Consider the following 24,131-nt stretch of genomic DNA (forward strand, 5'->3'; position numbering starts at 1 on the left):
AAGATCCAAACAAATTCTGGAGAACTGAAAAAAAAAAATTCCCTGTTGAAAGAATTCAACAGCAGATTTGAATAAACAAAGTCAGCAAACTTGATACTAAGAAAAATGAAGTTATTCAGATGGAGAACCAGAAAAGAAAAGGAATGAAAAAGTAAACAAGGCCAAAGAGACTCATGGGACACTGTGAAGTATACGTATACACATTATGGGAGTTCTAGAAGGAGATGAGAAAAAGGCAGAAAGAATATTTGAAGAAATAATGGCCAAAAACTTCCCACTGTGATAAAAGACAAGAATATACACATTTGAAGCTGCATGAAGAAATAAAGATCCAGGATAAAGGTAACTATATGAATAAATATAAATGCCAATCCTATTATATTTTTGGTTTATAGCTCCACTTTTTATTTCTTATATAATCTAAAATTCAAAGTATAGACAGTGGTTATAAATATATGGTTGGGGCAAACAAGGTATAAAGATGTAAATTGTGATATAAACAGCATAAGGGTGCAGAGACAGAGGAGTTTAGGAATAGAGACTGTGTTAAACTGAAATGAACTCAAACTAGATTGTGAAAGACTAAGGATATTATATGTAAACCCAACGGTGGCCACAAAGAAAATTTTAAAGAATATTCAGAAATGGAAATAGTTTGCTACAAATACCAACTAAATACAAGACAGTAATGGAGGAAACTTACAAAAAGGTGTAAGATATACAAAAAAAAAAAAAATGACAAAAGAGTTGAAGTCTAGCTTTATCAGTATTTCCTTTAAATGTAAATGGATTAAATCCTCAAATCAAAAGGCAGATATTGGCAGAAGGGATAAAAGAGCATGATTCCACCATGTGCTGTTCACAAGAGACTCCACCTTAGATCAAAGACAAACACTGAAAGTGAAAGGATGAAAAAATATTCTGTTTTAATAACAATCAAATATACCTGGAGTGGTTAACCTACATGATTAGGCATTTTTCCAAAGAGGAAATACAAATGGTTAAAAAAAACACATGAAAAGATGCTCAGCTTCACTTGCTATTTAGGAAAATACAAATCAAATCCACAATGAGATATCACCTCACACCTACTAGTTTCCTGTTTGTTTTAATAGCAGCCATTCTAACTACGAGTGTTGGAGAGGATGTAGAGAAAGTGGAACGTTTACTGCTGGTGGAAATGTAAAACGGTACAGCAGCAGCTGAGGATGGTTTGGCAGTTCCTCAGGAAGTTAAGTATAGAGTTGCCTTATCTCCCAGCAATCCTGCTACTCAACATATACTCGAAAGATCTGAAAGCAGGGATGTGAACAGACATTTGCACACTGATGTTCACAGCAGCATTACACAATTGCCAAAGACAGGAACAACCCAGTTCATCAACAGATGAATGGATAAATAAAGCATGGGGTATACACAGGATGGAATGAAGTCCTGAAGCATGCAAGAACATGGATGAAACTTGAAGATATTATGTTAAGTGAAACTGGTCAGATACAAAATGACAAATATTACATGATCTCACTGATATGAACTAATTATAATATGTAAACGCATATACAGAATGAGGCTAAAGAATGGGGAGTGGTTGCTTAATATGTGCAGAACATTTAACTAGGTTGAACTTAAATGTTTGGAAACAGACAGAAGTGGTGGTAGCATGCTATTGTGGGAATAAAATAAATAATTGTGAATAGTGTTTGACAGTGCTGGAAAGGGAAATTTAGAGTCATGCATATCATTAGAAGGAAAGTTGGAGGTTAAAACATGGGAATGTTTAACATAGTGAATCCTGTGGAACACAACATCCATGATTAAATGTACAAATATAAAAAAGTTTTTCATGAACTGGGACAAATGCACAACCCTATTACAAGGAGTTAATAACAGAAGGGTATATGGGAAAAATGTAACTGTTGCAAACTATGGACTATAGTTAGCTTTCAACAACAGTAATAAATGCACTATACCAATACTATGGTCAATAATGGAGGGAGGCAGATAAGGAGTATGGAAGGATTTGGGTTTTCTTTATTTCTTTTCTGGAGTAATGAAATGTTCTAAAGTTGATTATGGGGTTGTACGCACAACTATGCGATGATATTGTGAGCCAGTGATTGTATACTTCACATGGTTTGTATGGTGTTATAACTATATCGCAATAAAACCGCATTAAAAAAAAAAAGCCAAACAGATCTATCTATGGACAGGTTTGTGCTCTTTTGAGAGTTATTTTCCCTAAACCCATCAACATCCAGTGCTAGCATAAAACCATGGAATAGAAACTCACCCTGATGACCAGGCTCTACCCCAAACCAATTATATCATGGCCTAGGCATTGCTAACTTTTAAAATCCACCCCCCATCTCAAATCAATGACCTAACTTCCCATTTTTAGAAGCTAGAAAAAGAAGAGCAAAAACAAATCTTAAATTAGCAGAAAGATTAGAGAGATTCATGAAATAGAGAACAGAAAAACAAGAGAAACAATGAAAAAAAAGATTGTCCTCTAAGATCAATAAAATGGACAAACTGAGCTAGACTGACAGAAAAGAGGAGATGCAAAAAACTAAAATAAATGAAAGTGGAGATATTACTACCGATCCTACATAAATGAATGAAAGGGTTATAATAGAATGCTATGAACAATTTGTACATCAACAAACTAAATAACCTAGATGAAACGCACAGATTCTTAGAAATGACTCAATTATACTGACTCAGGGAACAGAAAATCTCAAAAGACCTAATAAGCAGAGATTGAATCAGTAATCAAAAACCTCTCAACAAAGAAAAGGGCAGGACCAATGATACTGAAAGAAAAAATAACACCAATCTTTCTCAAACAATATAAAAAAACCGAAGAAGAGAAAACACTTCCTAATACATTTTCTAAACCAGCACCACCCTAATACCAAAGCCTGATAAAGACATCACAAGAAAATTACAGTGAAATTTCCCTCATGAATATAAATATTAATTCGTGAACAACATACTAGCAAACTGAATCCATTATCATATTTAAATTATATTTCACAACCAAGCAGAATCTACCCAGGAATGCTAGGCTCACTCAAGGTAAGAAAAATCAATGTTATACAACACATAAATAGAAAGGAAAAATAAACACGTGATTATCACAGCTGCCACTATACTCAGTGTGATCCCTGATCCCAGTTTCAAAGGGATCCCAGTTTAGTCTGAAGTTGTAAACGTATTTCTAGATTCTGAGATACTGAGCTGGTATTTTCCTGGAACACTGAGTAACTTTGTAACACCTAATACCAAGAAATGGACTACTGCAGCCCTGCAAGTTAGCATAGCTCTATATATTAACACTTGAAAGCATATAGAGCCATGTTTTTTTTTTTCCCCTGAAAAAGAGATCAGGCCTCAATGAGAGTTTAAAACTAAGCCATTCTGGCTGGGTCTAAGGTAAATCAGAACACAGGGTAAAATATGATAGCGTATGTACTCTCAACCTTCATCTACTGTATGCCAAAGCACAGAGGTTTATTATGTCTAGAATCTAAATTTTCAGTAACATAATCTAAATCAACCTCTAGATAACTCATTTAATCAACCTAAAATCCTGAAGTTCAGAACAGGAACAAGACTTTACATTTCTGTATAACTCAATATAATAGCAGGATACCTCTTAGATTATGGTGGGCTGCTAATTAAAAAGTATTTGTAGGGTGGTGCGACAGTGGCTCAGTGGCAGAATTCTCATCTGCCATGCCAGATATCCAGGTTTGATTACTGGTGCCTGTCCATGCAAAAAAAAAAAAAAAGTATTCATAAAGTCTTTTGAGGGTCCAAAGGGAAAAATTATATATATATATATATATATGAATGGAACTATTAAACTTTCCCATCTGGGAAACCCTGGGTACCTTCTCAACCATTGGGGACAGCCCAGAAAATAGGCTAAGCCCTGCATTTTGAGGCTTGCCCTCAGGATACTTAAGAAGAAGCTAACACTACCCATAACGAGGCCTAAGAGTTGCTTCCAGGAAAGCCTCTTTGTTGGTCAGATGTGACCTCTCTTTCTCTAACCCCAACTCCGTAAGGAAAATCACTACCCTCCCCCCGTGTGTGGGGGGACACACGTAACATTCAGGAGTGAAAATGAATGTGGGACATGACTCCTGGGGATGAGTCTGGGCTGGTAATCACAGGATCAGGGGATCGTTTAACACCTTCTGGACCAAAACGGGGAAAGAAGTATAATAAAAGAAGGCATCAGTGGCCAAGAGAGATCAAATGGAGTCAAGAGACTATTCTGGAGGCAAGCTTCAGTTAGATGGTGCCAATTGCCGTGGTTTGCTAAACCCCAACCAATATCACTTCTGTGGACTCTTAAGAATACCTAGGGCTCAAACTGAGACTCAGTAAAGGTTTCATGCATGAGGTTTGCCTTAATGGAACATATAATTCCCAGAGAGTTTCTAGGTCAGATAAATCCTGAAACTCAGAGGGACTAGCCTCTCCATGATTATCAATTAATTACATCTCTCTATCTTTTAGAGTTGATATCCCTTCTCAACAAGAAAAAGTCAGAAGAGGCATTGCCCACAGATTCCTATAGAATAGGAGAAGGATCAAAGGAGAAGGGGAAGGTAAAACGGAGAAATAGGATTTAGCAAATGAGTATGACCACTGAATCACTATATTAATATTCCTTCTAGCCTCCAGTGTTTTGGAGCAGCTAGAAAGAAAAATCTGAGATGGTGGAATAGTAGTCCATGACAAACTCTGGGATCTGTTCTGTAACTACTTGTTGACGCTTGCTTTGAAAATTACTTTTATCTTTCTTTGCTTTGTATATAGGTGGTATTTTACAATTTTAAAAAGTTGACAAATAGGTCAAATCCACATGAAGAAATAAAGTTTCCACTGAGGATAATGACTGGGTAAATATAAATGCAACTATTGTATCTTGGTTTGCAACCACTTTTTTACTTTCTACAGGATCTAAAAGGGAAATGCATAAAATGTAATGATAAATCAGTGGTTTGGGACTCATTCTGCATAAACATGTCATTTGTGATAAGAACTACATAGAGGTGGGGGAAGGGGTATAAGAACAGAGCTTTCGTTTACTTTTAAAGTTATATTGGCATCAAAGTAAAGAAGACAGCTTCAGCCAGATATTGCAAAACTGCCACAATATGCCAAGCCCCAACCAAAAGAATTTGTGAAAACCCTAAAGAATACCCTAGGCTCTATCTAAGACTCTATAAAATTTTACTTGATAAATTAAATTTTTCTGAAAGCTCCAGATTGTTTCTATGCCAGATAAGCCTGAAACCCAAAGGTACCAGTCTCTCCAAGAACATTAACAAGTTTCATTCCTCTACCCCATAAGGTTAACAGCCCTTTCCCTTTCCAGCATGAAGAAGTTAAAATGGTAGTTGCCCAGCCATCACCGAAGATTGAGAGAATAAGTGCGAGGAGGTGTGAGAAAAAAGGATTTAAGAAATGATTACGACTACTGACTCATTATACAAACATTTCTTTTCAGTGTATTTAGTAGACAACAACTTGAAATTGCTGAACTGTTATCCAGTAGCCTTGATCTTTGATAATCATTGTATAACTATATAGCTTTCACTGTGTGACCATGTGATTGTAAAAACCTTGTGACTGATATCCCCCTTATCTAGTTTATGGGTAGATGAGACAAAAATAACACTAATGGGGGGATAAAGAGTATGGGATATTGTGGGCTTTTTTAGAATTTCTATTTCTTTTTTTGGAGTAATGAAAATGTTCTAAAATTGACGGAGGTGATGGATGCACAACTATATGACGATACTGTGAGCTACTGATTGTATATATTTGGATGTATTATATGGTATGTGAATATATCTCAATAAAATTGCCTTGAAAGATAAAAAAAAATGGAGGATCTGGCTATCTGGCAGAGTAGTGATATGTAAGATTTCTCTGTATGGGGTTTGTATTATTTTGGTAACCGTCCTTTAAATCTGAAAGTATATTTTTAAAAAAGGTTGAAAAAATACAATAAAGAGAAATAATGAAACCAAAAGATGGTCTGTTGAAAGATCAATAAAATAGAGAAATCTTTAGCTAGACTGACAAAGAAAAAGAGAACATACAAATAACTAAAATCAGAAATGAAAAGGGGGAGGGCATTACTGCCAACCCCACAGAAATAAATATAAGAGGACACTATGAACAACTGTATGCCAGCACATTAGATAACTTAGATAAAACAAATTCCTAGAAAACTACAGGATGACTACATACACTGACTCAAGATGAAATAGATCTCAACAGACCAATAAGAAGTAAAAACTAAAAAAGATTGAAACAGTCATCAAAAACCTCCCAAAAGAGAAAGGCCAGAACCAGATGACTTCATCGGTGAATTTTAGCAAACTTATCAAGAAAGATTAACACAAATTTTGTTTAAAATCTTCCCGAAAATTGAAGAGGAGATAATGCTCCCTAACTCATTCACAATCCAAATAAATATTCCAACCACCTTCTTTGCAGAAATGGAAAAGCCAATCATCAAATTTATATAGAGAGGTAAAGTAAACTGAATAGCCAAAGCCACCTTGAAAAAGAAGAATGAAATCGGAAGACTCATACCTCCTGGTCATAAAATATATTACAAAGTCACGGTGTTTACAACAGCATGGTACTGGCACAAAGAAAGACATATAGGTCAAGGGTATCAAACTGAGAGTTCACGGGTGGGCCACAGTAGCTCAGCAGGTTGCTTGCCTGCTATGCCCGAGGACCCAAGTTCGATTCCCAGTGCCTGCCCATGTAAAAAAAAAAAAGAGTTCAGAAACCAACCTCCACATTTATGGCCAACTGATTTTTGACAAGTCCACCCAATGAGGAACAGAATAGTCTCTTCAACAAATGGTGCTGAAAAAACTGGATGTTCATGTGCAAAACAATGAAGAATGACCCATACCTTACAATAAATTTAAAAAAAAATCTACTTAGAATGCATTACAGACCTACAGGTAAGAAGAGAACTATCAAACTCCTAGAAGAAAACATAGGGAAGCATTCAGGACCTTGTGTTAGGCAATGGTTTCTTACCTCCAAAGCACAAAAAAACAAAAGAAAAAGCAGATAAATGGGACCTCATCAAAATTAAAAACTTAAGGCATCAAAGGACTCTAAAATAAAAATAAAAAGACAATCTACTCAAAGGGAAAAATATTTGGAAACTACATATCTTATAAGAGTTTAATGCCCAGCATATATATAGAAATCATACAATTCAACAATGAAAAGACAAACAACCCATTTAAAAAATAAATAAAAGACTTAAATAGACATTTCACCAAAATGATATATAAATGGCCAATAAGCATATGAAAAGATGCTCAACATCATTAGCTATTAGGGAAATGCAAATCAAAATCACAGGATACCATTTCACACCCACTAAAAAGGCTGCTATTTAAAAAAAAAGGAAAATTACAAATGTTGGAGAGGATGTGGAGAAACAGAAACATTCATTGTTAATGGCAATGTAAAATGGTGCTGCCACTGTGGAAGACTGTTTGACAGTTTCACAGAAAGGTAATCACAGAATTACGATATAGCCCAGTAATCCCAGTTCTAGGCATACACTCAAAAGAAGTGAAAGCAGGGACTTAAGCAGATATTTTCACATCAATACTTATAGCGGCATTATTCACAATTGCCAAAAGATGGAAGCAACCCAAGTGTCCATCAATCAATAGTGGATAAACAAAATGTTGTATATACAGACAATGGAATATTATTCAGACATAAAAAGGAATGAAGTTCTGCAACATGTAACAATATGACTGAATCTTGAAGAAATACGGTTGAGTAAAATAGGCCAAACACAAAAGGACAAAAATCATATGATCAAACTGAAATGAAATAATTAGAATACTGTGCCAGTCTGATAGAATGTATATACCCTAGAAAAACCATGCTTTAATCCTAATCCCATTTTGTAAAGGTAGTCATTTCTTCTCATCTCTATTCAGTATTGTGTTTGAAAGTGTAATCAGATCATCTCCCTGGAGATGTGACTCAATCAAGAGTGGTTGTTAAACTGGATTAGCTGGAGGTGTGTCTCCATCCATTTGCGTGGGTCTTGATTAGCTTACTGGAATCCTATAAAAGAGGAAACATTTTGGAGAATAAGAGAGATTCAGAAAGAGAGCAGAGCAGAACAACATAGCCACGAGAAGCAGAGTACGCCAGCCAGAGACCTTTGGAGATGAAGAAGGAAAATGCTTCCCGGAGAGCTTAAAGAAACAGAAAGCCAGGAGAGAAAGCTAGCACTGATGCTGTGTTTGCCACGTGCATTTCCAGATGAGAGAGAAACTCTGACCATGTTCGCCATGTCCCTTTCCACTTGAGAGAGAAACCTTGAACTTCACTGGCCTTGAATCAAGGTATCTTTCCTTGCTTTAGATTGGACATTTCTATAGACTTGCTTTAAGTGGGGCATTTTCTCGGCCTTAGAACTGTAAACTAGCATTTATTAAATTCTCCTTTCTAAGAACCATCCTATTTTTGGTATATTTCATTCCAGCAGCTAGTAAACTAGAACAAATACAAACTCATAAAGTCAGAATCTAGAATACAGAATACCAGGGGCTGAGGTGGGGACAGGGAATGAGGAATTATTGCTAAATTCTACAATTTCTATTTGGGTTGATAATAAAGTTTTGGTAACGGATAGTGGTAATGTTAAGCAAAACATTGTGACCATAATGAAAAACAATGAATTTTATATTTGAATGTGTTTAAAAGGGGAAATTTTAAGTTGTATATGTTACTGAGATAAAAATTAAAAAACAAACAGGACTGTACAACAGTCAACCCTACTGTAATCAACGGACTACAGTCATTAGTACAATTACAAAAATGTTCTTTAATGAATTTCAGCAAATATACCACACTAATGCAATATGTTAAGAAGAGGGTGGTATATGGAAACTACATTTTATGCATGATTTTTCTATAAACCTACAACTTCTCTAATAAAAAAAAAAGACAAAAAATGTATGAATGAAAAAAAAAAATGAATGAATGACATGTTTCTGAGGGCCCTAGAATGTGGATACAATTTATTTTAAATGTAAGACATTCTGACAGAGTACCATATGCCTTCAAATAGGAAGATACACATAGGTACTTAGAATCAAATAATGGAAACATTTTGTTAAAGGAGACAGAAGCACAAGAAAATCACATTTCAGCAAACAGGAAAAAAAAACAATTGAGAACACAGTAACAGAGAATTAGGAAAAAAAAGTACTCTTAACAAACTGATCATTTCACTTAAGATGGCAATTTAGAAAAAGATACGCAGAAAGATGTTTAAACATGCCAGAAAAAATTCAGCAATCTACCAGTTCTTAAATTACTTTCTGAACCCAGTTCTTAAGTATCCTACTCTAACTCTTTTAATTCCACAAAATAAAAAATAAATACTCCAGATATGAATGGAAAGAGAAGTTCTCAGCAGAGAAATAGTAACTATAAAAACAGAAATTTTCAAATCAAAAAATACAATATCTGAAACAAGGGCCCAATAGTAAAATGGAGATGCTAAGGAAAGAATCAGAAATTGTGAAGACAGATCCAAAATGATCTAATCTGAAAGGATAGAGAAACAAAATACTGAGAGAATTTAAAAGAGAGAATATAAAAAGAACCTCAGGGCTATTTAGACAACATCAAAAGGTCTATTAATGTCACTGGATTCCCAGAAAAGAGGATTAAGGGATTGGTTAGAAAAAAATTTATTTGAAAGGATAATGTCCAAACCCCTGCCCCCCTCAAACATGGTGAAAGGCAAAAATTTAGAATTTCAAAAAGTTTGGTGAATTGCAAACAGAATAAACTCAAAAGAAAACCATGACCAGACATATCATAACCAAACTGTGGAAATAAAAACATTAGGAAAAAAAATTTTCATGAAGCTGGAGAAAAATGACACACAAGAAGAACTAATGATTGAAATCATCACAAATTTTTCATCAGAAACAATGGAGTCTGGGACAATGGAGAAGACAATGAAACATCTTTAAAGTCCTAAAAGAAAAGAACTATTAATACAGAATTCTGTATTCAGTAAAAAAAGAAAAAAAAATCCATGAGAAATGAAAATAGAAAAGATATTCTCAGTTGAAGGAAAACTAAACGAATTTATCACTAGCAGACCTACTTTATAAGATAAGCTAAAGGAAGTTCTTAGGGCTGAAGAAAAATGATACCAGAGTGAAACTTGGAATTTCACTAAAAAAAAAAAAAAAAAACAAGAAAAATGGTTAAAAGGTGAGCATATATCAAAGACTCTTTTTCTCAGCTTAAATTCTTTAAAACATGTACCACTACCCAAAGCAAAAAATACACAATTGGTGTAAATATAAAGGTCACTTGACAAGTTTTAGGACTTCTATATTTTACTTTAGGTAGTAAACCATTAACTCAAAGTACACTGCAAAAGTTTGGGCATATTTACTATAATCCTTAGAATAGCACTATCCAATATAAATACAATGACAGCCACATATGCAATTTAAAATTTTCTAGTATCCACATTAAAAAAGTTAAAACAGATAAAACAGTATATTCAGTACTAACATAGCCATGCTACTAATGTTAATATGGAACGTATTTAGTATGTTCAAAATATTATCATTTCATTATGAAGCCAATTATATAAGATAGTTTATATTCTTTTTGTAGTAGTAAGGCTTTGAAATCCAGTGTGTATTTTACACTTATATCTCAATTAAAACTACTTTTCATGTATTCAATAGCCACATAGTAAAATATGGCTATTCTACTGGACCTCATGGCCCTACAGCAACTACTAAAAAAATACAAAGAAAGACAGCCAACAAGCCAAAAATTAAAAATACAATGCCAAAATATATTAACATAATCCAAAAGAAAGGTGGGAAGGGGAACAGAGAAGCGGTATCTGAACAATTACATTAAATGTAAATAATCTAAACACACCAATTTAAAGAGATGATCAGATATCAGATTGCTCTGTACAAGAAACTCACAGTCAGGGTCAGGTTCATGTGTCAACTTGGCCAGGTGGCAGTACCTGTTTGTCTGGCTGGGCACGGGCTGGCCCGTCTGTTGCTATGAGGACATTTCATAGAATTAAATCATGACCACATCTCCTGCATCCACAGCTGATTCCATTTGTTATCAGCCAAGGGGAGTGTCTTCTGCAATGGGTGATGCTCAATCTAATCACTGGAAGCCTTTTAAGGAGGATCCTGCTTCAGCCAGGGAGCCTCTCCTGTGGAGTTCGTCCAGACTCTCCACGGGAGTCATCAGCTTCACAGTCTGCCCTAAGGATTTTGGACTCTACGTTCCCACAGTTAGGTGAGACACTTTTATAAATTTTAGATTTATGGGTATTACTCCTAATTCTGTTCCTCTAGAGAACCCCAACTAATACACTCACTTTAAATATAAAGACATAGGTTAAGAGTAAAAGTATGGATCATGGAACTGTAACCCATACCAAACTTTAAAATCTGTTCTATAACTACTTGTCAAAACGTACTCAGAAATTTACTGCTTTTTTGTACATATGTTATATTTCACAATTAACAGCAAAAAATTAAAAAATTAAAAAATAAAAAAGTAAAAATATGGAAAAATATACATCATGCAAAAACAAATTTTAAAAAGTTGGAATGGCTGTATTATATCAAATATATTTTAAACTTCTTTGAAGAACTCAATTGGATGTTTCCTCTTTACATTCAGTTTAAATTTTATCTAGTTCTGTGAGTTTTGAAATAAGAAGGCTATATTCTGCTCCATGCATCTCCCCATATTACTCATGTTGATGTCTAAGTAATGGGACATGTACCACCGTTCCTAAAGAAATATGGCTTACTGCATTAAAGCTGTCCTCTGAAAGCTTTTCTATAATAAAGTTTTCAGGTAAATGATAGTTTACAAAATTTTTTGAACCTATTAATATTTTATTCCCCATTAGAACAGTAGTTTAAAGAAACAATTTTCTTAAAAGCCATCTCAGTATACAAAATTGCATTACAAGTATATGTACATATGACCATGTATCATTTGTAAACTGTTTCAGCAATACCAGACAATTTTCAAAGTAGTGTTGCCTTGGCTGCTATCTTTAATGTTTGTGTTTTTGTTTTTGTTTACTTCAAGCTATGAACAATACTGTGGTCAGGATATCGAGTGTGATACTGGAATACAAAGACAGATTGAATACAGGTGGAGAAATAGGATACAAAAGATGAACAAGGAGATAGAATATGATAAGTGCCAAATGTGAGGTAAGGTAAGAGGTTCCTAAGAAATTCATGGGAGAGCAACTGCTGAGTAATGACAGCAAAGAAAAAAGAAAGTGCAAATAGGTAATACACATAGATACTGAGGAATCCTATTATTAACTAGTCAGAGAATTCATGTGGGAAAAGAATCACCATTAAGAGTAGAGAAATAAATATGGGCCAGAATGTAAAAGCTCTTGGATCTCAAACAGCATTTTATAAAAAGAAGAGAATCACTAAGAAGTCTACCTCTCAACCAGTTACCTATTTTGAGAGTGGTTTCTGAGATTTTTAAATTGGGAACTTTAAGGTTAATGTAGTAACAAAAAAGGGGTGAAAAGAAAGGAAATATGGAAAACAAGTTAGGAGAAACCTGAAAGAACACTGGGGAGCAATACAGAGGGTCTGAACAGGACTAAGCTCCTCAAGGGCAGGGACTATGTTAGACGGAAAAGAGATATCAACGGGCACATCTCCTAACAGACACAGATATCAACAAATTTGGCACAAAGGACTGTAGGTAGGGAAAGTGCCTACTTTTATTAGGCAATATCTAAATACTTTGGTATGTCTTTTTACATTTAACCCTTCCAATACCATGCCATAGCACATTTCAAAAATTAAAATTAAGTGAGGAAACATATACCATTTATGCAACCTACAAAAGGTGACCATCAGTACATCAGACAACCAGGATGAAAAACAAAGTATGACAGACTCCAAAACCTATATACTAAAAACTGAACTAAGTTTTATCTTGTTGTCAAAATTACAATAAAAGGATACCCCTAAAAGAATATCTGAACTCTAGGGCAAAAGGGAAAATGAGGAAAATTAATCTCATTCTTAATGGAGATGTATGAGTCTCGAAGAGGATTTAGATTAAAAAGCTAAAAACATATTTGATCACTAAAACCTTTGATGTAATAATCTTATATAAAAATGTTAACTGTAATCTTTAAAAGAACATGCCTGCATGCTTCTGCTTGTACTGTCCTAAAATGAAATCTAAAAAGTAACTAAAAGAAAATGGTAACATTTCTTACAAGTAGTCCAAAAGTCATTAGGTGATTTACAAGGCAAAGGAGGCATCTATGTGGTGGCCCAAATGGAGTGAAAATAACACACTTGTGGAGACAGATCAGCATAGGGTATTGGAGCCACATGGGAGGAGAAAGGTATCCATGTAAGGGACTGCGGGGGGAGTGAGGAGGGAAGACCAGAGTGAAATACTAGGGCCCAAGAAAGATGGTGAGAGTATCCCAGCATAGGATGTCCGAGAAGTATAGAGTAAGAAGTGAGTTCAGGTACAAGGTGTAGGAAACCTAACAGGGTGAAAAAACATATCCATGCTGGAATGCGAACGCAGTAATACTGAGAAAATGGTTACATACAGGAGGATTGATCAAATAAGTAAGCATATGAAGGATAGCGGGAGCCAGGTTTTTCACTGTAAGAGAGTAATACATGTAGAAAGAGAGAAAACTAGTACCCTGAGGATGAAATTGGAGAAATTAGTATGAAGTCATGGTTTTTTATACAGGGAAATACAAAAAGAAATACAGAGCCCAAATATTGATTTCTATATACCATTCTCCACTAAAAGAAAATAATCCTTGGAAGAATGGTTGATTCCAGGATTACAGCAGGGAAAGTACAAGGTGAGCATGGAACATTTTTCATGCCAAAAAGCAAGGGAGAGCTCGAAGAAAATTAAAAAAAACACAGAAACTAGCTTGAAGGGGCTTTCAGAACTGGTCAAAGCTGAGACAATATGAGCAAGATTGATAAGGAATGGGCTATTTACACAATCTCAAAATACCTCTTGACAAAATACTTACTAATTAATTACTAAGGGAAAAAGAATAACTACAGTAAAGAAATCTGGGAGACATCACCTCAATCAACTGATCAAGGTGCATATGACCAGTAATGAGATAAACAGAAATTGTATGCCACTTGTTGGGAAACAGTAAGAATATAGCATCATTACTGTGACATTCCCATAAAAAAAAGCACAATCTGAATTTAACCATGAGGAAATATCAGTTAAATCCAAACTGAAAGACATTTTACAAAAAACTAACCTGCAATTTGCTTACATGTCAAAGTCAAGAAAATGAAAGACAGAGGAATTGTTCTAGTTTGAAAGAATCTAATAAGACATTACAACTAAAGGCAATGTGTAATTCTGAGCCAGATCACAGGAGAAACTGGCAAAACTTGAATGAGATCTGAGGATTAAATGGTTGTAATACAGCAATGTTAATTTCTTAATTATCCTGGTTATATTATAAGTATGAAAAAGAAAATCCTTATTTGGGGTGATGAGACATCATTTCTGCAATTTACTCCCAAATGGTTCAGGAATAAAAAGCTCTTTGTACTGTATTTTGAACTTTTCTAAAGTTCAAGATCACTTAATATAAAAAAAAAAAAAAAAACACCTGCAAAATTCATTTACAGCACCTAAAACTGGCAGATAGGCAAAACGGTATGCCTTTCAAATATAAAAGCAACATGACCTTTATTATTTACGGGATTCTTAATGACCTTTGATCTATACATGTGCTATCCAATACAGTAACCACTGTTCAGTTCCTCAGTTGCACCGACCATATTTAAAATGCTCAACAGTCACATACTGCTAGCAACTACTGTATTGACAGCACAGATAGGCTCTACAGAAGGTTCTACTGCATAGCACCGATCTACAGGTTAGGAGGTCAAGTGACATAATGAATAATTAAAAGCCAAAGATGGACCCAGGTACAGAAACTTAGCAAGTGCTCTGACACTTAGCAAATCTTTTAACCTCTCATGGGCCTCAGGCTTCTTTTCTGTAAAATAAAAATATTCAACATTGCAAGGCTACTGAAAAGAGCAAATGAAAATTTAGTAAAATGTCTAGAACAGAGTGACTGGCACATAGTAAATATCCAATAAACATTAGAGCTCTTCTCTAAATGTGGGTGGGTGATTTCTCCATCTTGGATCTAAGCATGTTTGATCCAGTTAAACAGTTACAGAAGCATCAGTTTGATGTCCTGCTTGCTCTAAAGGCCAATGAACTCTAATGTTGTTAGGTCCAAAAACATTTTTCAGTTCTTACCTTTTTGCCTCTCATCAACACCTGACCCTATTGACCACTCTCTCCTTGAAATTCTCTTCCTTTGGTTTCTGTAGCACCACACTCCCCGCTTACCTCTGACCTTTTCACAGTAATCTTTGGGTGCTCATGTTCCCCCAGAAAGCTCTGTGGTTCCATTCTAGGATCCCTGTTTTTCCCAACTTATATTCCCTCCTTAAGCAACTTCGCCCATATCTAGAGCTTCAATTGTCTCTACAGGTGATTTTAATTTTCTACCTTCAAGCTCATACCTCTCCTCTGAATTTTATAACTATATATATCCAATTGCCTACAGAAATTTCCAACTGAAGATTCCAAAAGCACCTCAAATACAATTATGTCAGAATCAAAAGAACCTTGGTCCTTATTTGGCACCACAAAGGTATACAACCTAGGTTATACAACCCCAGATGTATAACTTAAGAGTCATCTTTGAAATTTCTCTCTTATGTATCTTCAAACCATCAATTGAGGCCTTTTGATCTCAAATTCTATCCCCTATTGCCCATAACTACAGTTCTCATTCTATTTCAAGCTATCTTCATCTTTCCTGGACTATTGCAAAAGGCTCTTAAATGATATTTCCACATCTGCTCTTGCTACCCATCCCTTGCTTCAATACACATAATTACCATCCTTGTTCTGCCTTCTGGAACTACCAAAATTAAGCTATAGGGCTTTCAAATGACATTTTAATAGCAAGATAGGTATGCACTCTATCTTAGCTAGGCATTCTAAGTTCCTTCTAAAGAACGGCAGTTTCTAGGTCTCACACCATCACACTGTCTTTTAAAAATGGGGATACCTGAACTGAACATAATGTGTATTCACATAATTAGTAAACATATTAAGTAAAGCAGATATAGGCCTGGGCAGTTTATGCAACAGACTGAGACTTGCATAGTTTAAAGTTTCAAGTCACAATTACAGTTTTTAATGTTTATAGCTGAAATCATGTTAATTTATTAAATAGATATTAAGTGCCCACTATTTCCAGGCATTATTCAGGTGTTTGGGGATAAAATGGCGACTAAAATTGGCAAACACTGTTCTCATGGAACTTACATTAAAGTGGGGAAGAAACACAATAAACTTATGTTAGCAAATTATACAATAGGCTAGAAAATGTTAACGGCTGCGGGGAAAAATCTGGCAGAGCGAAAAGGATAGGAAATGTAGACAGAGGGACTGCTGTTTTATTGTCAAGAAAGACTTCAGTACCAGAGCAGAAGTGTGGTTGGAGAAAGGGTGAGATGAAGTCAGACAAGAAGGGACTCAAAAATCATTCAAGACTAAGACTAGAAGGGAGGTCATTTGAAAAAGAAGTAATGAGTTGACATATTTTATCAGGATCACTCTGGCTGCTGAGTGTTAAAAACTAGCAGGGCAAAAAGGTCAAAGTAGTGAAATGTGTTGAGAAACTATCTTGCAAGTGAGAGATGGTAATGGTATTTTTAGATTTTATATTGAATTTGAATGGTGTCTAACTACTAGGAATTCATAAAGCCACAACTAAAAATAAAAAAGACAATGGAAAGATAAGTGCTGGGAACAGAGTGATATCAGGTATTTAAACTCTGGGGTCTACTTAGTTAGTAATACTTATTAATTATTGTCTCTCAGAGACAAGACAAGGTACAAGGCTATTAGGATATAATTAAGAATTTGGGTTTTAATTTTCTCTATTTCACTAGGCAAGGGTAAGTTAAGGACCAATTTACATTAAAAGACAACAGCAAATGACTGAGCTTGCTAAAGGTAAATCACAATAAAAATTATTCTATGGTTGACTTTCTTTTTATTATCTTATGCCTACTGTCCTCTTTAAGGTTTGACAATTATTTTTCACTAATTTAACAAAAAAAATTCAATTTTAAGTAGGAGGGCAGAATAATAGTGCTTTCTTATTACTAAGATAACAGGGACAGGCAACGGTGGCTCAGTGGCAGAATTCTCACCTGCTGAGCTGGAGACTGGGGTTCGATTTCCCAGGCCTGCCCAAGTGAAAAAAAAAAAAAAGCATAATACAGAAAAAAATATTCTCCTTAAATTGTTTTCCTTGACACATGCTTTCAGGCAGCCTATTTAGGACCAATTTTCCATTTTCTTCTACAGTAATCTTCCCTCTTGATACATTGAGGAATCTCTTTACAGTGTATGAGTACAGCGAGAATAAGAAAACATTCAAATTTAGTCCCACTGAAAAGTTAAGATGTACTCAAAATTCTCAGGCAAACAACTCATCATCTGAATGCAAAACTGAAAAATTGTTAATATATATTAATATATATTGTTTATATACTAATTTTTAAAAATCTCATATTGCATAAACACTACATAAAATAAATTCAGATTACCTTTGATAGAAATACAAAAGCAATTTCAAAATTTCATCTGCCCAATCAGTTAAGACAACAACAAAAACAAAAGTTCACAAACATTTTACTGCAGCCTTTACCAACAGAAAACAGTGAGATGAATGAGACAACTGCCAAAACAAGAAAAAGAAGTGTCAGGAAAGACACTTGACTACAAACCCAAATCTTAATACAATTACAATAAACTACAAAAGCACCAGTTATTTAAGAATGTTTTACCTTCAACATTATGCTTGCTGAGGTAGTCACATACATGAATTAAGTAACTTATAATGCATCTACCAATATGCACTTTCCCCAAACTTTGCAACACAAAATGATAGGATCTTGACAGCGGCACTAGGAAAAAATTAAGGACCGCATCCACTAGCCAAAGTATTATATTAAAAACTTTTTAATCAGCTTTGCTTAAATATTTTAGTTCACTGGTAGCATCATGAGGCTGTTAGTCAAAATGTAATTCAAAATGAATGAAAAACGTTTAGCTCACAGCACTCTATGTAGTACGGTACAGAATATACTGGGGGATTTAAAAATCCAGAATTCGAATCTGTGAATGTTTTATCAACTACTCTATTATCAGGCGTTTACTTTCAAAACAATTTTTCAAAATACGTACGTGTGGCAAGACAGTGAGCAGTCTGTAAGAAATTTCTTTACTAGTTCAAGATTCCTAAGTCTGAGGAAGGACTGATTTACGTTCAGTTTAAATCTCCTGGCCCTTTTGTTGTCAGCCCAGGAAGCGGGTTTGAAATATTGGGGGTGGGAGAATAGTTTGAAATTTAGAGCATGGGGTAAACGCTGATGCTCAGAACAGCTAGCTTTCCTATTCTTGCACTCGAGAGGTCACAGCGCAGTAAAGTTTGGTTTCACAAGCGAGGTTGGACGTTACCGACAAAAGCAAAGTCTCCCAAGTAAAGCAGACATGGGGGTCGGGGAGCGCCCGGAAGCCCAAAAGGACACGTTTCCACTGCAGGAAGGCGGGTGTCTGTGGAAATTCTGGCGAGGAGCCCCATTCCTCCCTCTCCTCCCCCTAGGACCCCGCACCCGGGCGGGGACTGGCCTCGCTGGCTGAGGCGGCGGGACGCGGGTAGGCCAAAGGAGGAACTGGGACAGGGTACCGACAGTGCGGCGGCGGCCAGAACTGGGCCTCCTCTAAGGGAAAGGGGGCTCTCCCCTCCGCAGCCTCACCCGCCTCGAAACGCTGCTCCAACTTTCCTTCAAGCGCAGGACACTGCCTGGGCCGCGCAAGATTCCGAAACTTTGTCTGCCCTCTCGTTGCCTCGGGCCCGATCCTCCACTCGGCGCCAGCCCCTAACCCCCATCTCGCCCCGACAGCTGCCCAAGCCCATCAGTCCCCCGGTGTTGGCCCGTGTTTACCTAAGGCCGAGGTCGAGGCGCTGGCTCTGGGGGCGGCCCCGCCGCAGGTCCCTGGATCCCCGTCACTCCGCCGCCAAGTTCCCCAACATGGACTCCCTCGTCCGCTTTGAGGTGTTACGGGGCTCAGATTCTGCAGGCCAGGTCGGGAAGCGGCGGCGGGGTAAAGACCGGACCGGGACTGCGCTGCTCCGCGCGGCTTGCGCCACCGCTGCTCTCCTTCCCCCGCCTTGTCTGGCCTCCTCCCTCCCCCTCCCCTCTCTTCTCGTCCCCTCCCCTTCTCTTCTTCGCTCAGCCGCGCGGCCACATGTCGGCGCGCTACGGTGACGACGGCGGTGGCCGGACAGATCGCACTCCGCCTCGCAGCCTCACTCTAACCCTGCGCAGTAGTCCACCGCGCTCAACAGGACCGCAGGGAGGCGCTGGTAAACCACGGTTTGCGACAGAGGAACGTGGCGGGCGGAGCACGTCACACGGCCCCTGTGCGGGAGGGAGGATTGCAGCGAGTGGCGGAGGCTTCTGGGAAACCTCATCCCGGCCCTCCTCCCGCTGCGTAGTGTGCGCATGCGCGCCTTGTGGAGCGCTGGAGTAGGTAGCTTGCTTTGGCATTAGGGGCAAAGTCGCCGAGGACAAGAAAGGAGGCTCTTGGAGGAAAGGACCTAAGAGGGCTTGCGTGATATTTATGACCTTGTCTTCTTGGTAATCTGATATTAAAAAGAGTGTTAGCGGGTTGTTGGACTTTGGACTGAGTTTTCACTTAGCTGCGTTGCCCAGTCACACCTGAAATACACCCCTGTGGGGAGGTTGAAGTGTCAGCAACTTGTAAACTCAGCTTTCTTCCCTACTGGTGGGCACTTTAAAAATCCTAAAGGGAGACGTTTCCCACACGGGTATATCCTCATGTCTTAATTACCACATCACAAAATTAATCTTCATCATCTTTAACTTTAAGGACCTCCTCTTGGTAGTTAGTTGGTAATTTGTGATTATTCATTTGATAGTTTCTCGGAGCCATTTGCAACGTGTGTGCCATTCTCGACTCCTCCCATCATGTGGTCAAATTTTTTTTTTTAATCACAGAAATATCTTTCTTGATTGTTTCTCAAAGTCAACTGAGTCTTTAACGTCATAATTTCTTTTGTAGACAATTTCACCAAGCTCCTTTCTGCTCTTCCTGCCCCAGGTGTCTCTTCATCCTTCCAGGTTCCTCCCGCCCACACCATTGTCCTGCTTACAGCTCCCTCGGGATGAAGCTCTGCTCCGGGGTCATCCAGCGGACGTGGTTTACCAGGATCTCGGTCGCGTTCAGCCTCGCCACTCGCATGGTTTCCCATCGTTCGTAGGTTTGTCCCCTTTCCACGCCATCTACGCTCTTCTAGCCACACTGAACCCTGCTCAGATTACTTTTCTCTCACCTGAGACCTCGCGGACCCGCCACTTCTCTGCTGCCTTCCCGTAGTCTCCCAGATTAGACTAGTTGCTGTGTCCCCTGCTCCCTGCTGTCTTTACGTGGTTTCTCTGATACCCTCATCCTATGCGTTATGTTTGATCTGCTCTCGTCTGTCTCACAGCGGGAGGGTTGAAAAAATATCTTACCTCTTTTGTAATGACAGCGCCTAGCGCTCAATAGGAACTTGATAAACAGTTGCTGAAGTAATGAATGAATAGCAACCTTACTTCTGTCTATTGCATAGTCTTTGGAGCTTTATACTGTGTTCTTTTGATATGAAGTTTGGGAATTTAGGTGAATTTTACTGCATTTGGGATATTTGAAAGAACAATGAGCTAAATGAATTAAAATGTTTTGTTTTTCTGAAAGAGGAACAAAATTCTTGTAGCAAGCCTTTTTCCTTCACTGTCAGAGCAAACAGCACATTGTAAAGAGCAGTATAAAGCATAATTGCTAAGAGAATCGGTAAAAACTTTGTTGAAAGAATTATGTGATAAGACCAGATGAACAAGCACTGTTATTTTTGAGCCATCCAACAGAGAGGATGTAGCTTTGTTGTTTATACATGCACGACTTCACCCTAACAGACCTATTTATAACAGTGTACTGCAGATTGAGACTTCTGGTGCACGATTCTTTTGTGTGTATTTTATATAAAAATCTCTGGGGGAAAATGTTCTTTACAAAATTTAAAGACCAAATGATAACATCTGCCAAATAGGAAACTGTATTTAATTTTAACTTGACAATAAGAATATACTGTTTCAGCAGAATTAAACAATACCGAATATTTTGATGTATCACTTGCAGCTAATTTTTTACTTTTGTCAGTTAGCCTCCTAGATATTATTTGAGCATGTTTTAAGAGAAACCGTTTCTACTGTCATATGCAAATAGGAGGGTGATGGTTTGTAATATGGCATCTTTTGCCTCCCCAGGGAAAAAACCATGTATATTTCTGTAATGTAACATCCTCCTCATTATGTTTGCATGATGAAGTTATTATTCTCTCTATTGTTTAATATTTTTATTCAAAATTTTAAAAAAGAGGTAGAGAGTTTTAAATAAATAAAAAATTAAACATAAAATGTAGGTGTAAAAAAACTGATGTGCCAAACATCATTGCCAATACATGAGATTTGATTATAATAATAAAAAAATGCAAATGATATGTATCATAAAACAGCCTTCACTGAATGCCCAGTTAGCATGTTGCACTTTACAAGGAACTTAAAATATCAATCATCAAACAGCAACAGAAATCCATAGTGGCATCTTTAAAAATGAAAGGTAATCAATATATTGATCTTGACAGAATTTTAGCAGAAATAACTGCTATAACTAATTTAACTATTATGAATAAAATACAAATAAAATTCAGAGGGAATCATGGTTTAAAGACCCTGGATTAAATGGGAAACATGGTTCCAACAATGAGTCTGTCACAACACCAGTTTTGGACAAATATAATTTTTTTGGTCCTCATATAGCTATTTCCATAGCTATAAAATAGAAAGTTTTTATTTTAATGTTCTCTGTGGCATTTTTATAGTTGTAAAAGTGTATGAATTCAAGGGGTGTCCAATTTAAAACTCTTATAAGCAAAATCTGTCCAAATATACAATGTCTTTGTAAGGAATGGAAAATAGATGCAATGAAGAAAAGTTTACAGGAATTTTTTTAAAAACCCAATGGTTTATTTCTGTTTTCACAACTATAAGGAATTTTAATCAGGACAATACTGTCAAATTGTTTTCTGTGTGGATAACAATTTTTAGCAATCGGTTGGTGATCTACTTATCTGGGACATGCTGTGTGGTGTATATAGATGAATGAATGGTGTCTCAGCAGTGAAGATAACAATTTAGTGGGTACAAATAAGACAAGTATAAAAACAAACCAAGGAAGAATATAAATACCATAAAAGGAATGAAAACAAAGCACTGTGGAGGAAGGTATCAAAAGGGAGAGAATACAAAGGGGCCAAGGACAACTTCATAAAAGAGTTGGCAGTCTGAACAAAATAGACAGGAGTTAGTCCAAATTTGGAGACCCCAGTACACTCTCTGGTTGGTCTCCCATTTCTCCATAGGGCATGTTCCACAGTTTTACCATACCTTTCAAGTCTCCAACCTCACAGCTACTCCTGCTGAGCCCCTCCACCCCAAACTCAGCAAAAGACCTTACCACATAGTCTTTATAGGAAATTAATTTCCTCAGCACTTTTCCCTACACCTACAAAGTTCCTGTCTATAAGTGTCTGTTACCCATTAAGAATTGTTTTTCTCCATTTGAGTAAAAGAACTCTTCTCATTAAGGCTTACCTTTCCACTTGTGCTGTAGATCTGTCCTTTCAGACTTTGGGATTTTATAGACCATTAAAATTTCTAACAACTCGGGAATTGACATTGAGCTGTTTAATCTTGGTATATATATTCCTCCCATCTATTATGATTATGATTTCTAAAAGAAATGAATTTCCAACATCAAAAATATAAATTGTATGGAAAGCTTACCACTTTGCTTGCACTTCCCTGTGGAGCAATGAAGTCATCATAGTCCTAGTGCATTTGGGATTCTGCTCTGAAACAGGTCCCCTCCATCCCCTCACAGTCCTGTTCCATGGGTTGATCTGTCTTCAATACTTGCAATCTCTCCTTTATTGGAGAACAGTTTATCTCTTTTCTCTCTAAATCTGAAAATAGTCTACATCTAAGAGTTCATTTCCTCATTTCACTTTCTGTTCACTTCTTTTTAAGTTAATAAGCATTCATTTTAATAACCCAAACAACACAGAAGTATATAAAGTTTATTCAGAAATAAATAAAAAGGTAGTTTTCCTCTTCCCACTCCAATCCTAGAAAAAAAACAGTGTTTAAAGATTAATGTGTTTCACCATACATTTTCCTATGTTTATAGAAACATAGACATATAGAGGTATTGATGTTCGTTTTTACAAATAATGAATCACAGCATATGTATTTTTCTGCAACTTTCTTTTTCACCCTTAACAGTGTGGATACCCATTTATCAAGTTCATTCCTTTAACTAGCTACATGATATTACATAATATTTATGGTCTATAATTTGTTGAAACCATTCCTCTCTTGATAGATGATACAGATTATCCAGATTTTTTGCCATCATAAACAATACCGCAGTAAAGTAACATGTATCTTTTTAAAATTGTGCAACTTTTTTTTTGTAGAATTGATTCCTAAAAGTAAGATTGTTAAGACAAAAGATATGTACATTTTTAATTTTAATAGCTACTCCCTATAGAGGATTAGCTGTTATTTTTTGCCACCAGCATCCATTTCCCCTTTTTTGGTAACAGCACTAGATGAATTAGTCCCACTCCCCTCTCAATCTGTGGGAACACAAATGGCACTGACTCTTCCACTGATTTCTACATGGGACATTGACTCAGAACTGTCTAGCAAAAATATAGTATCCCAGGGATGGAT

At 36.6% G+C, this 24,131-nt stretch overlaps 1 protein-coding gene across 4 annotated transcripts in view; it reads right to left on the reverse strand.

Annotated features, from left to right (window-relative positions):
• Positions 1-23,309, reverse strand: part of SCAF11 (SR-related CTD associated factor 11) — a 77,611-nt gene extending 54,302 nt beyond the window's left edge. For 3 of the 4 annotated variants that reach the window (XM_077170654.1, XM_077170653.1, XM_077170651.1), the window contains exon 1: positions 19,218-19,697. The gene's annotated coding sequence lies outside the window, so the exon portion shown is untranslated. Of the gene's footprint in view, positions 1-19,217; positions 19,698-23,180 lie in introns of those variants that run through there. The other variant, XM_077170652.1, reaches the window with a different exon arrangement.
• Between the last annotated feature and the right edge of the window lie 822 nt (positions 23,310-24,131).

The sequence above is a fragment of the Tamandua tetradactyla genome, chromosome 7 (genome assembly GCF_023851605.1).
Source record: "Tamandua tetradactyla isolate mTamTet1 chromosome 7, mTamTet1.pri, whole genome shotgun sequence".
Taxonomy (NCBI): Eukaryota; Metazoa; Chordata; class Mammalia; order Pilosa; family Myrmecophagidae; genus Tamandua; species Tamandua tetradactyla.